Source organism: Xenopus laevis, chromosome 6L (genome assembly GCF_017654675.1).
Source record: "Xenopus laevis strain J_2021 chromosome 6L, Xenopus_laevis_v10.1, whole genome shotgun sequence".
NCBI classification, from domain to species: domain Eukaryota; kingdom Metazoa; phylum Chordata; class Amphibia; order Anura; family Pipidae; genus Xenopus; species Xenopus laevis.
Window position 1 is genome coordinate 162,383,735 of NC_054381.1, and position 14,355 is coordinate 162,398,089.

Below are 14,355 nucleotides of genomic sequence, written 5' to 3' on the forward strand. Positions count from 1 at the left end.
CAGCTGGGGCCCTCAATCCCCACTTGGGTATTACTTCAAAAATGTAAGAAGGGTTTTCTTCTCCTTTAACTGACCTTTAGACCCCCCCAGGCCTTGTAAATTTTAGGTTTCCTCTCCAGCGACTCTGGTCCAATTTGTAAAGGTGGGAGCCAGTTTTTCCAGAACATTCTACTATCAAACTATGTAGGCAAGGAAGGTAAATAGGAAGTGAGATGGAAAAATGGTTAAATGCTTGATTATTTAGTGCAAACCTCCCCCTCCCCCCCCAAAAAAAATCTCTGCATTGTAGTGTTCTTTCTTCATTTGCACTTGTGAGGGGTTAAACCCGGATTACCTGAGCATGTAAGGGTTAAATCCAGGCTACGTGAGCAGAATTCCCAACTCCTTCCAGGAAAATAATCCAGGTCCAGGATTCACACAAAATAAATATTTATTTGTAATTCTTGCTACATCCATTCAGACTTTCATACATCTCAGGGCATTTTCACACCATATCATCGTTCAATATCAGTCACTCCATTCCTTGCTGAACATACATTCTCCAATATGGTAACCCCGCTTACAGTGTCACAGGATCATCCCTTTCCAGGGTCGCTCACCTCCCGGTCCTGGCAGCCTGGTGTATGCACTATGCCCCCCTGCCCTACTCCGGGAAGGCATATCCTTTTTCCTTCTTCAGGATATCCATACCTCACTGTCACTGCTGCCCTCCCTGGCAAAGCCTTGGCTCCTAAGCCTCTTAACTCCTTGTCGGGGTCTTGGCTACTCATTCTAGCTAACACAAGTACCTAGTAACAGGGATGGGCGAATTTGACCCGTTTCGCTTCGCCAAAAATTCGCCGCCGGCGAAATGTCGCAGACACCCATTAAAGTCTATGGGCGTCAAAAAAATTTTGTCGCGCGGCGAAACTGTTTTGACGCGCGTCTTTTTTTTTTGACGCACACTGCCATACGAGTCTATGGGCGTCATTTTTTCGGCGAAACTAGGCGAAAAAATTCGCCCATCCCTACTTGTAGCCCTATCGCTATCTACTTCCAGACTGTGTTAACCAACCAACTCTTGGGTGTGTTTTCCCTTTAAATACCCATTCTAGCTTCCCCATTCTAGCTTCAGACACTACCATAGCCTTTCCTCTGCATGTGCTGTTCCTAAGCCTAGTAGCAAGTAGTCAGCACAATGATTATCAAACTCTCTAAAGGCAGTGCATGTAACTTCAATGGCCACTTTCCATTGGAATCATCATAGGTAGAAGATTTTGAAACTGCACCACCATAGTTTTCTTGTTTCCTAAAAGCCTTTAATTGTGCATAAGGGGCATCACAGCAACATTTCAGGCCTTGCAGCCTTTTATCAAGCTTGTAAGAAAGTGTAAGAAAACAGAGAAAGCAAATACGCCTAATGTATCATGGCTACTTGTCTCCCAGTGGGCATGTTGCTTTGTGGATCTCAATGGCAATGTATCTAGGTGATATCACTCAAAAATGGGTCTCTCGGCGATTCTCGGCAACATGCGATTTGAAATAGTACCGTTGGTTCCTCCTGGTGATTCACGTTATTTTCAGTCAGGAGACAAAATGATCGACTTGTCTCTGAAAGTCACTTTTAAAAAATAATGGTGACTAATCTCCTTATTGGCCACTGCCCTAAAGTAAAACCCCTTTATGTCCTGAAGAGAAGGAGACAAGGAGAAAATTGGGAGGGTAACCGTAAATCCAAGCTTAGTTGTTGCCAAGGAAGACAATGTAAATGCTTTCTGTAGATATGATAAATATATGGAATGCTTCACGAATTTGCATGTCATCCTTGCGCAGGGATCACTCATCTCTGTATTCATAACAAATAAAAACACACAAATGAAAGCTTGACAGGCACAGCAAATATACGGTTAGATCATTGAAAGGTATTCATGGGCAATAAATTAGGAAGTCATAGATGCAAAGATAATAAAATGAATTTGACTGTGGTGTAAATAGTCAAGGTGTCTGGATTCAGTCAGGTCACATAGGGGCACTATTCACTAAAGGGTGAAGTGGCTAATGACTTTTCACAAGCGTTGCCACCAGCAGGGACATCGCCAGTTCACTAACAGGCGCCAATTCGCTAGTGAACCGGACCATCGCTAGCGATCATTCTCACTCTTTGGACAGGCGACAATTCACTATGGCATATGGACGTTACTCCGCAAATTCACTAAAATGTGGATTCTACTGAACGTTACTTCTTTTGCCAGACTTGCCTTCACCAGCTCAGACCAGGCGAATGCAATGGAGTAGATAGATATTCCTCAATCTTCTGTTACTTCATCATATTCTGAGTGGAAAATGCATCAAAGTTCAAAACGCTGGCGACTTTTCCTTTTTTCAGAGTGATAGGCTGCAAAAGTACTTACATTTTTTAGTAACCAGTTTTCTACATATATTTTCTAACATATGGAACATTAACTTTACAGTGGGCTCATGTGTAGGGCATTATAACAACTGTAGATATTAGATGGTTATAGAAAGGGAGTTGATATGTGAATAAGAATGATTAAAGGTACGGTTGATAGTGGGCTGAAATTGGTTCAATCTTTGGTGGAATGCCAAAAGCTTTTTTTCTGATGCTGTCCATATAAGTATGTCCTCTATATGCCATAAATAGGTCCAAGGCCTGGTGTTGCAGGAAGTCAGGACATTTTTTCTCTTAACTGTGCCATAAACAGATTGTATACTTCTTATTCTTATGGACAATATTAATATGAAATATTAATATTAGTCCATAATAATACAATAACTGTAGGTTCTAACGGGGAGGTTTGGCAAAGAAATTAAATTCAACCAACTGTATTACTGATAAGATTTTTTTGCAACGCCCAAAATGTGGCCAGCAAATGTCTCTCACAAGCTGTATATCTGGATTCCACATGGGTGAGTACACGAGATCCGTATGCAATGGGATGCAGTTTCCCGTGTCTCTCCTGGCATAATACAGCTGCTAACGCTTGATCCGTTGCTGCAACCTCTAAGTGAAATGCCTTTGATGGGTCTGGTGGGATCATGGCGGTTGCTTCCATTACAGCCTTTTTTAAGGTATTCACTGCAGCTGTATGGGTTTCAGTCCATTGTGCCCTAATATAATCATCTGCCACTTCCCTCTTTAGAAGATCCATAAAGGGGTCTTGCGTTATCAGTGAAATAAGGAACAAAGTCTCTTTGATACTGTACTAATTCCAAAAAGGACCGTAGAGCAGTCTTGGACACTGGCAAGTCCAGTCTCTGTATTATGTCCACTTTATGTTTATCAGGAAGCTTGCCCTCTGGCGTAATATTTACCCCAAGAAAAGTCAGTGATGTTTGCATTATTTGGCATTTCTTTGGGTTTACCTTTAGCCCAGCTTCCCCCAGTACACTCAGCAGTTCTCTAAGCAATGTCAAATGTTCTTCTTCGGTCTCAGTGGCAAGAAGCATGTCATCCACATATTGCAATATGGCAGCCATACGCTTATTAAAAATCGTTGGACAATTGTGTAGGCCTTGTGCTAATCAATTCCACGTGTACTGGCGATCTTTCCAAGTGAAGGTGAATTTACTGAGATTCTGCCGCTACAGGAATTGACCAGAATCCATTGCAGATATCCAGAGAACTAAAAACCTTGGCCTCAGAACGAATCTGGGAAAGAAGGGTAGGGGTTTCTCTGACAACTGGTGCACAAGCGGAGTGACAGAATTCAACTTACGGTAATCAAGGCAAAGTCTCCATGAGCCATTTGGTTTCTGAACGGGATATATAGGAGTTAGTCACTGATTCACATTCCCTCAATACCCCCTGTTCTAATAATGCCTCAATAGTTTGCTGAATATACGGTTCACTGTCTTTTGGGAGAGGATACTGCTTTTGTGGTACATGGGCCCTACCAGGAACCACTTCCTCCCCCTGCATCTTACCACAGTCGTGCTTATGTTTAGCAAATACAGATTCAAACTCTTGTATTATCTGTGACACCCTGGGATTACAATGTACTGGAAGTGAGAAGCTTTCAGGCTTCTTTATAGCAAATACAGCAGGAAAGTCTGAGATAATACAATGTTTTCCTTTACCATGGAACCAGACCTTTTCTTTTACATAGTCAATTACCACTCCATGCTGCTCCAGGAAATCAGATCCTAAAATGGAGACACAGAATCAGGCAAGGTCATTAAGTAAGCATTCAAGTCAAAACACTAATTTGCAATACGCATCCTAGTTTTCTGAGCTTCTATGGCATTAGACCCCTGAAATGCTTTTAAACTGAGTGTTTTGCCTGTAGACAAAGGGTGAGAGTTTGGTATGTAAAATAGATATGGAGGCTCCAGAATCAATCAACATTTTCTTCTGTGGGCCTCCTTCCACAGCAGCAATGATAATTGGGTGGTTGCATCCATCTCTACTGAACTCCACTACAGTTGAGATGGAAGCAACGCTTTCCTATGCAGAGACATTCGAAGGATGATTGGGGACTGAGGAGCAATTCAAACTTTGAGAGGAACTGGGACCAACAATATAACTTGCAGTTTGTATTGCCCTCATTTTCTCCATTTCCCTCTTCATCTCTGCCACTTCTTGTCTTAACTCCCTTGTCTTAACTCTCTGTATAAAGGGGCAGTTGACTGTGTGGGAGCTTTTGCTTTAGCATAAGTGCAGTATTTTTGAGTGTGACCCAACTGCCCACATGAAAAGCATTTAAAGGCTTCTCCCTTTATGAAGGGTCCTTTTTGAGATATTAGGGGGCTTACAACTAGGACTCCTTAGTACTGTAACTGGACCTTCTACAACTGCAACGCAGTTTATGTTGTTCTTTAATTATTGCTTCTGCCCTCTTGAAGCAATTAATAATCTTGGTAAAGGAGTTTTGGGTCAATACTGCTAATCCCACCAATCTCCGTATATCAAGCCCTGTTTATCAATGCACGTTTGTAAATTTCATCACTTTGACTACCTTGGGCTCCATTTGGCAGTGTTAATTTGTATAATTGAAACAACCTGTCGGCAAACCCTTGTACAGACTCCCCTTTCTTCTGTGTACAGTTACCAAAGGCAGCATGGTGGTCATATTCTTCAATCCCCAATGCCTTTAACAACTCATCCACTAGGTTTTGTTTAGTTCTAGGTTCTGTAAACACAGATGGAGGGTAAACTAAGTCTAAGAGCATTGTTCATGCTTGCCACAATGATATAAAAAACATCAGTATTCACATTTAAATTTTTATGAACCTTCTCAAACTGTTCAACTCTCATCATTACTTCCACTGGATCATCCCCAAGCTCTATGGTCTCTAATTCCCTGCTAAAGGCTTGTACCTCAGTATTAGATAGGGATTTAGATACAGTGGTCTCAGATAGGGATTTAGATACAGTGGTCTCAGATAGGGATTTAGATACAGTGGTCTCAGATAGGGATTTAGATACAGTGGTCTCAGACACAGTAAATCCCATAGCATCTAACGGCCTCTCTGTAGAGATTGGAGCCATTTTAACCTCGCCCACACAATAATAATTTTCATCCTCGATATCTAATTCATTATCATATGACAGATCACAATCCAATTCAGGCACAACACACCCAGGTACATTAAATGCCGCAACAACTGCACTTTGCTTTCCTAACTGTTGTTTTAATTGATTAATTTGAGCTGCACATTGAGAATGATCAGCCTTTGCCCTGCTGGAGGATATAGCAAGAGATCTAATTTCCCCTTCTGCATCCTTCAGCCTTTCAATAAGCCTCTCATTCTCCATATGCAGTTCTCTGTTTTGCTGATTACGAATGCCTACAGCAGCAGCATTTTGAGCTGGAATTCTTAAAGAATCTATAAAAAGGTTTAAATTATTTACTTTTTTTCTTCCAATACTTCTTTCTGGCCACTTTGTGCTGTTCTGCTAACCACCGGGCAGCAAAAATAAGGACATTTTTACCTTTTGTTTATTTAATTTCTTATCTGCTATAGCTTGATTCACATAGTCTTGAACCTGCACCCATGGATCTGTAGATCCCTGCATTATTTTAACAACAACATCAGTGTTTTTTACTTCAGCAATCTTTTTCAACAAAGCTTCCATAATAGCTATACTAATAACACTACAACAGCTAGTAACAACAAAATTTTCAGTAAATGGAAAGTATGTGATTTGATGCACAGTTATACAGTTAGTTGAAATATCCTTTCCACCGACGCCTTGCCCCTCCTGCCTGGCTCGACAAATATGTAAGATATTCTTATGGACAATATCAATAATATTTCATATTAATATTAGTCCAAAATACAATAACTGTAGGTTCTAACGGGGAGGTTTGGCAAAGAAATGACATTTAACCAACGGTATTACTGATAAGATTTATGTATAAAATCAAAACACACTAACACAATTACAGAAAATAATAAGCCATAATATACACATAAGGAAAGGTACAATGAATAACCAACAATCTATAATTCAGAATATTTGCAATGCATATAAAAACAACCAGTGAGAGAAATCAACAACCAACTTAAACAATAATCAATATCTACAGTATGTAAACAAGGAGAAATAGGTTACAACATCTATTTCAAACAATATGCTCTAAAACCTCTTACACTTATAATCACACACATAAGTAATAACTGTCAATGATAAAGAGATACGGAGATAGTTACCAGTCCTTGGACAGCACGTCAGTCTTTGGGCCTGCAGAGTTCCAGTTCAGAGGTGGACCCCTATACACAGAGGTCTGTTCCCCAAAACAGAACTCCAGACTGTACTTTGGACACATCTTTTATACTGGTTTTAGAGTCTCACCCCATAAGACAACTGGCTAAACAGAAGCTCAGATGGACTCTTGTTTCTTGTTAGATGACAAAACTTTCCCGCACCATATGTAAAGGAAGGCTTTTGAGATCCTGTAATCGCTTGATCTCACAACATGTTTTTACGTCAGGCTCTTTGCATACTATTACGAGAACTTGTAGGTAGCCTTCATTTACACATTATGATGAAACTGTTAAGTCACATATCACCACCTCAGGGCCAACTGTTTATCCTGAATACCCTGACGCCTCTGGCTCTTTCCTGCGTTTGTCTATGACTATTCTTTTGATCCCAGAGACTGAAGTGTTATCAGATAACTGTTTTGGCAACTCCCTGTCCCAGCATGTGTCCTTTTACCTGTCTTTGTCATTAACATTTGACACTGATATTCACACATAAAACATTATATACATATAAAATCTTCCTTGTGAGGCTTATTTCTTACATACTGAGGTGCCATTTTGCTTCCCATCGCATTTCCCATCAGTTGGAGTTATATGGCAGTTGTGTGTCGGTATAAACCAGTTGTAGGGTTGGCACTGTGGGAATATGCCATTTTTCAAGGAAGTTTTGGCAGGCTGCAATAACATCTTCATGTAGAATGTTGGTATACAGAGTCCACACCCATGCTAGATAAGATAGTACCCCTCTGGTACCTATACTGAACAGTTAGTTGGTTTAGAAGATCAGTGATGCAATGCATGAAGTTGTGTGTTGTTCTGACAGTTAGCTTTAGGATATTTTATGCCCATAGTCAATATTCTAATACCAGAGATAATGGGTTCTCTTCCTTATGTATTTTGTAAAAGGTACTATTTCATGGAGTGAAAGCCTCAAAGCATATAAACGGCATAGTGAATTACACTTATGAAATTAGTGCAAAGTAGTGAAGAATAAGAAATGCATGGCACATAGAATGGGAAATAATCATTGGTGCCTTTGTGGCAATTGTTCTGCTATGCCCACAACATGGGGCATGTATTGCTGGCTGCTCATGACCGCAAACAGATTCCCGATATAGGAACATGGATAATGCATTGTTCAATGGAATTGATTCCAAAATTATATCATTAACCCAGAATGAACATTAGCCTGTGGACAATTAACAAGTATATAAATGGCTTTCTTTTTGGTCTCTACTTCAACACTTTACTGTGACAAACAAAAGGAACACCAAGAGCCCCATTTGTGTAATATGTATTGGTAAGGGATAATGAAATAAGAGTAGATAACATATACTCACAAACCAAGGTTACCAATAGGCAACCAATGTAAAGGCAGGTGGGGAGATTGTCCTGACCCCACTCAGGATTAAGAAGTCGCTCTCTGTAGATAGAAAAGGGTATCAACCCTCCACCCAGGGTGGACTTAGTATTGTATAAAAAGAATAAAAGGATATAAACGAGTTTAAAAACCAAAACTTGGTAATCAGAGGAAGCAGTAGTGGACTTACCTCCTCCAAGCAGACACAAAACGACTGTAATTAAGCAGTCAAAATTTATTAACGAACTCCAATCAGTACAACGCTTTTCACGGGCTCAGACCTGCTTCTTCAGGCAATAAACATAGGAGTTACAGCATCTGGCAGTAGTATACACACTTAGCAAGCCTCTAAAGCTAAAACTAGTAAACCATCCACTACCGCCTCTCCAAAAACCCTTAATATTGGGGTACATATTTGGCAAGTTCCTGTGCTACAGGTATCCAAGGGCTTTCCTGAACCCAAGCAGAGAAGGTGTATGATTTCCATCTCTCTTTCTCTGCACCACATTGGAACATTTTTAATTTAGCAAGTGATACTATGTTACAACAAACGGATTTTTCAATTGACAATCTGTTAATATATATTAACCCAAAATAAGTGTAAAGACTGAGTTCATACTGCTTGCTTTCTACAACGACTACTTTATTCAATAACGCATAATACACAAAATCAATAAATACATTACTGGATAATGCATCTAAAACAACTTATTAAGATAGTCTTAAGGCATTCTAACTTTACCTGCATGGTTACCAAATACTAGCATTGTTGCAGTGTCCTGTGTTATGGGAGGTCATGATCCAAAGAGAAAGATGTTCCCAATTCCCTTGCGCTATTTCGTTCTTTCCTCCTCCCCATTCACTTTGTCATATCAATTTTCTTGTCCAGTGATGGAAGAAAATTGGTCTCATACTGCAGCTTGTAAGAGGGTTTATGCATTCATTGGAAAGTGTCAAATTTTCTTTGTCTCACTTTCTAGACCATCCCCCTGCTGACCAGACCTTATTAACTATTTCTATACCAATGAGAATCCATTCCATCAACTTCTGTGGTACTACAATTAGACATTTTCCGGAGTCGGTGGTTTTGCCGGCAAGTTGTATTCTGCTCTGTTCTCCTCATGGCCCTCCACTCTGCTTGTGATGACATCACTTCCACCTACATCATCACGAGCAATGGGAAGGGCCACAAGGAGAATTCAACTTGCCGGCAAAACCACCATTCTCCCGACTCTGGACACCATACCTGCATAAGAATTTATTATATGCGATCAAAACTTCATTGTAAATGTGAGCGCAAAGCTTTTTTAAAGAAATTTTTTTAATAAATACAATTATGCTATGGAATTTTTATGTTACCTTCTTGGAGCCAAAGGTAGATTGTGAGGAGGATCCACACCGGGGAATAATATGTGCTACACCCAGGTTGGGTCTTGTAAGTAGGCATTTCTGCTAAATTGGTGAAGGCTGCTGCAGTAAAGCGGTGCTGTTAGATTTTAAGGGAACATAACTGTTCACCATAATAACTGCACAAATAGGAGCTATATCCACACACTGTTATATAACCCAACTGGAACATACTACACCATATTGTATTTCTGATCTCTCTGTTGCCCCAGGCGCTTGTCAATGGGGATTTTGAAGTCCCCTAAAATGAGAGCAGGTGTCTTACTGGAGAGAAAGTATGGAAGCCAAGCAGCAAAGTGATCCAAGAAAGTAGAGTAGGGACCAGTGATCCAAGAAATTAGAGTAGGGACCAGGGGACAATATATGAAGCCTCCATAGCAGAGGCAGCGGGTGAAGCAGTGTCTGTGGGAGAGAGCCATGTTTCAGTGATAGTCAGAAGGTAAAGGGATTTGAATATAAAGAGATCATTGACTGCTGTGAGTTTATTGCAGATTGTGCATTTCAGAGGCACATGAGAAAGGCAGAGAGGATGATGGCTTTATGTGAATAAGGTTTGTAGGATTAGAAGTGCGTAAAGTTTTAGAGACTGGAAACATTGTCAAACACCTGAGAGTGGGAATAGGTGAGGGGAGGAATGAGTGAGTGGGACCAGGGTTTGGGGAGATGTCCCCAGCTAAGAGTGAGACAATGTGTGACCTAGATTTGACATTATGAGCAGTATATTGTTTAATGGGTTGAGAAGGGATAAGAGATGTAACAATACAAGACAGTGTGCTTAGATTGAGAGAGGGTGATGGGAGCAGTGAAGAGGAGATTACAATTTCAGGATAGTTTGATGGATGTTGAAGTGCAGAGGATATATGCAGAAGTATAGAGGAGAGAGAGAGAAAATAAAAAATCTAAACAAACTGTATAATCTGTTTTATCTTGTTTATAGAAGTATTGATGAGCAACTGCTGTCTAACTCTATACGTTGTACTTAAACTTTCTGAACTTTAACTTGCTGGACTTTAAATTGTTAAATCTGCCATAGCTCTCCTGCCATGCTTCCCCTAAAGTGAATGTCCTGATATACAGCAGGGGGTCACATGAGAAAGGACCAGCAGTTGATTAATTAAGACAAGTTAAAGACACAAGAATCTCCTAGTCTGGTTATCGAACAGAACATCAGTAATTAAACAATTAATAGGACTGAGCCAGATGTGGCAATAAAATAAACATACCAACCCTTCACTCAAGCAGGAGGTTGCTAGATAAACTTAAATCAATATAACATTTAAGATATACCCCAGAATTGAATAATTGGCAATGGTAATACAAAGTTTTGCAGCTGATATGAATGGTGAGTTGCAGAAAGCAAAGAGCAGTAAAGTTGAATTAGCAGTAATTAGACACCCCACAATTGAATAATTGGCAATGATAATACAGAGTAACTGAATCTCTAACATGGCTGAGGCTATACAAATCTCTTGGGCAAATCTGTCCTGCAGTTGAACAATACTTAATAGTAACGTAGTAAGTAAGGTTGAAAAAAGACACACGTTCATCAAGTTCAACCTTTTTATTTATTTTTTTTATCTGCCTATCTGCCAGTTGATCCAGAGGAAGGCAAAAAACCCATCTGAAGTCTCTCCAATTTGCCTCAGAGGGGGAAAAATTCCTTCCTGACTCCAAAATGGCAATGGGACCAGTCCCTGGATCAACTTGTACTATGAGCTATCTCCCATATCCCTGTATTCCCTCACTTGCTAAAAAACAATCCAACCCCTTCTTATACCTATCTAATGTATCAGCCTGTACCCCTGATTCACTTCCCAGCTCTCCCTGTAACACCCCTAGTTATCATTTCACCACTTAAGCGCCTCTTCTCCAGCATGAACATCCCCAATTTGGCCAGTCTTTCCTCATAGCTAAGATTTTCCCTTTACCAGCTTAGTTGCCCTTCTCTGTCCCCTCTCTAATACAATAATGTCCTGTTTGAGTGATGGAGACCAAAACTGTACGGCATATTCTAGATGGGGCCAGTGCTCTATACAGTGGGACCCCCTCCTCCCGTGACTCTCTGCCCCATTTAATACAACTCAAGACCTTATTTGCCCTTGATGCTGCTGACTGGCATTACTTGCTACAGACAAGTTTATTATCTACAAGGACTCCAAGCTCCGTCTCCATTATGGATTTGCCTAGTGCAGTCCCATTAAGGGTATAAGTGGATATTGTTACATCCCAGGTGCAGGACTTTACATTTATCAACATTGAATCTCATTTGCCACTTAGCTGCCCAGATTGCCAGTTAGTCAAGATCATGTTGCAAGTGCCACATCCTGGATGAAATTAATTGGGCTGATAGTTTTGTGTCATCTGCAAAAACTGATAGATTACTTACAACACTCTCCCCTAAGTCATTAATGAACAAGTTAAATAAAAGTGGCCCCAATACAGAGCCCTGAGGGACCCCACTAAGAACCTTACTCCAAGTAGAGAATGTCCCATTAACAACCACCCTCTGTACCCGATCCTGTAGCCAGTTTCCTATCCACGTGCAAACGACTTCATTAAGTCCAACAGACATTAGTTTAGAAAGCAGTCGTTTGTGGGGCACAGTATCAAACGCTTTGGCAAAATCCAAAATCCAAATCACTAGGACAAAATTCTGAATGTGATCCCTTAACAATCCTTCAAATAATTTGCCCACCACAATGTCAAGTTTACTGGCCTATAATTGCCAGGCTGAGATCGTAATCCCTTTTTAAATATTGGAATAACATCAGCTTTGCTCCAATCCATAGGCACCATACCAGATGTAAGTGAGAAGAACCCGGGGGTGTATGCCATCAGGCCCTGGAGCCTTGTTTACATTAATTTTTATTAAAGCTTTATGAATAATATCCTGAGTCAGCCACTGACCAGATTAAAAAAAGCTTCTGTATTGTAGGGTCTCTTGATAGTACAATGGTCACTCACCACATCAACGAAGTGGCCCAGGTGCACCGCCCTGAGCCCTCAGCACAAGGGGCGGACAAACCGAAAAATCAACATGGGGGAGGCACTCAAAAGGCAAAACTTCCACCAGGCAAATGTTCAAATGTGGAGAAGTTTATTGTTAAGTTAATCATAAACTGACTAGATTGAGCTGAGCCATTAGTGCAGTTGTAACGTGAGCCTGGGAACTCAGACTCCTCTATTGTATACACTGAAGAAAAGAACTGATTTAACACATTTGCCTTTTCTGTATCTGTTACAACCATACTGGTACCATTATTTAATGGAGCAACACTCTCAACCTGCATCTTTTTACTATTAATAGATTTAAAAAACTTTTTAGGGTTAGTTTTCACCTCCGCCGCAATTAACTCTTCATTTCCTTTCTTTGCCTTCCGGATTGCTGATTTACAACATTTATTACAGTGTTTATATTCATTAAATGCAGCTTCTGTCCCTACAGATTTGTACTTATTAAATGCCTTTCTCTTCTTTCCCATTAACTTCTTTACCTCTGTATTAAGCTACACAGGATGATTCTTAGAGCTTCTACGTTTAGTCCTTAAGGGAATAAATTGAGAACAGTAATGATTTAATATCAGTTTAAAGGACAACCATTTCTGTTCTGTGTTTTTAGCAGAAAACCTAATGCCCCAATCAATACTCTGTAGGGCAGCCCTCAAGGCACTAAAATTAGCTTTTCCAAAATTCATGGTTGTTGTTGCCCCAGTGTATATTTGTTATTTGCACCAGACATTAAATGATATAACATTATGGTCACTATTACCCAGGGGTTCAATGACTTGCACATTTGCTATAAGTTCTGGCTCATTAGAGATCACTAGATCCAGAATAGCATTTTTTCTGGTTGGCTCCTCAACAACCTGTGCCATAAAATTGTCATGTAACAGTTTATAAATGTATTGAGATGAAACCCGCTATCCGGCGCTGATCCAAGTATCATGCAGTGGATATGTGCAGAAACTAACGCATTTCGTGCCCGTGTGGCGCTTCCTCAGAGTTCAATGTTACACACGTGACTTAGTTTAAATAGATTAGGTGATACGTGTCAATTAAAACATTTACATATCAATTAAAAAATATATGTATATGTACATTCATTCAGTTCATCAATCCCTTGTGATAAATAAATGAATAAATAGTTAATACCAAGTGTCTCAAAAAATATCATGTTACTTATTAGTGTTAAATCAGAAATTCATGTGACATATATATGTGCATATGCATAAATACTTAAAAAAATTTCGCCAATATGTTAAACCAATTGATTTTTGTATATTCATGCTTATCTAATAAAACTCAAAAAAACACAATATCAATTAATATATATTCTTTGTTTCCAATATATACTGTTTTTATTATTATTTTCTCATTATTTGTTATTTCTATTTTCGTTTTAAAAAAAAAAAAAAAAATTTAATATTTGCACTCGTACTATTGCTCATATATTTACTTATTGTTATAAATTTCTAAAAAAATTTCTTTTAACACTTTTTAATTTTGATTCAGTCTATAACAGATTTGATGTCACATTCCTTATTTAGCCCTTTTGGTGTTACTGTTTCCAGCAAAAGAATCCATTTAATCTCTTTCTTGGACAACAGTCTAATGTCTCCTTTCCTTTTCCCCAATTTTACATTCTCAATTGCCTGAAAAGAAACAAAGTTTTCATTAGCAATGTGTTTGTCAATTATGTGTGCTGATATGGCTGAGGATATATCTTTTCTATTTATGCAGGCTAAGTGCTCAAGGACTCTATCTTTTAACCTTCTAGTGGTTTTACCCACATATTGCATATTGCATCTGCATGTGGCTAAATATATCACTTTAGTGGTACCGCAGTTGGTATATGTGTTGCATTTATATGTTTTTCTTGT

General features: G+C 39.5%; 1 pseudogene; it reads right to left on the reverse strand.

The window, feature by feature from the left end:
• Window positions 1–1,767: 1,767 nt before the first annotated feature.
• On the reverse strand, window positions 1,768–1,866 carry LOC121394915 (annotated as a pseudogene).
• Window positions 1,867–14,355: the final 12,489 nt, after the last annotated feature.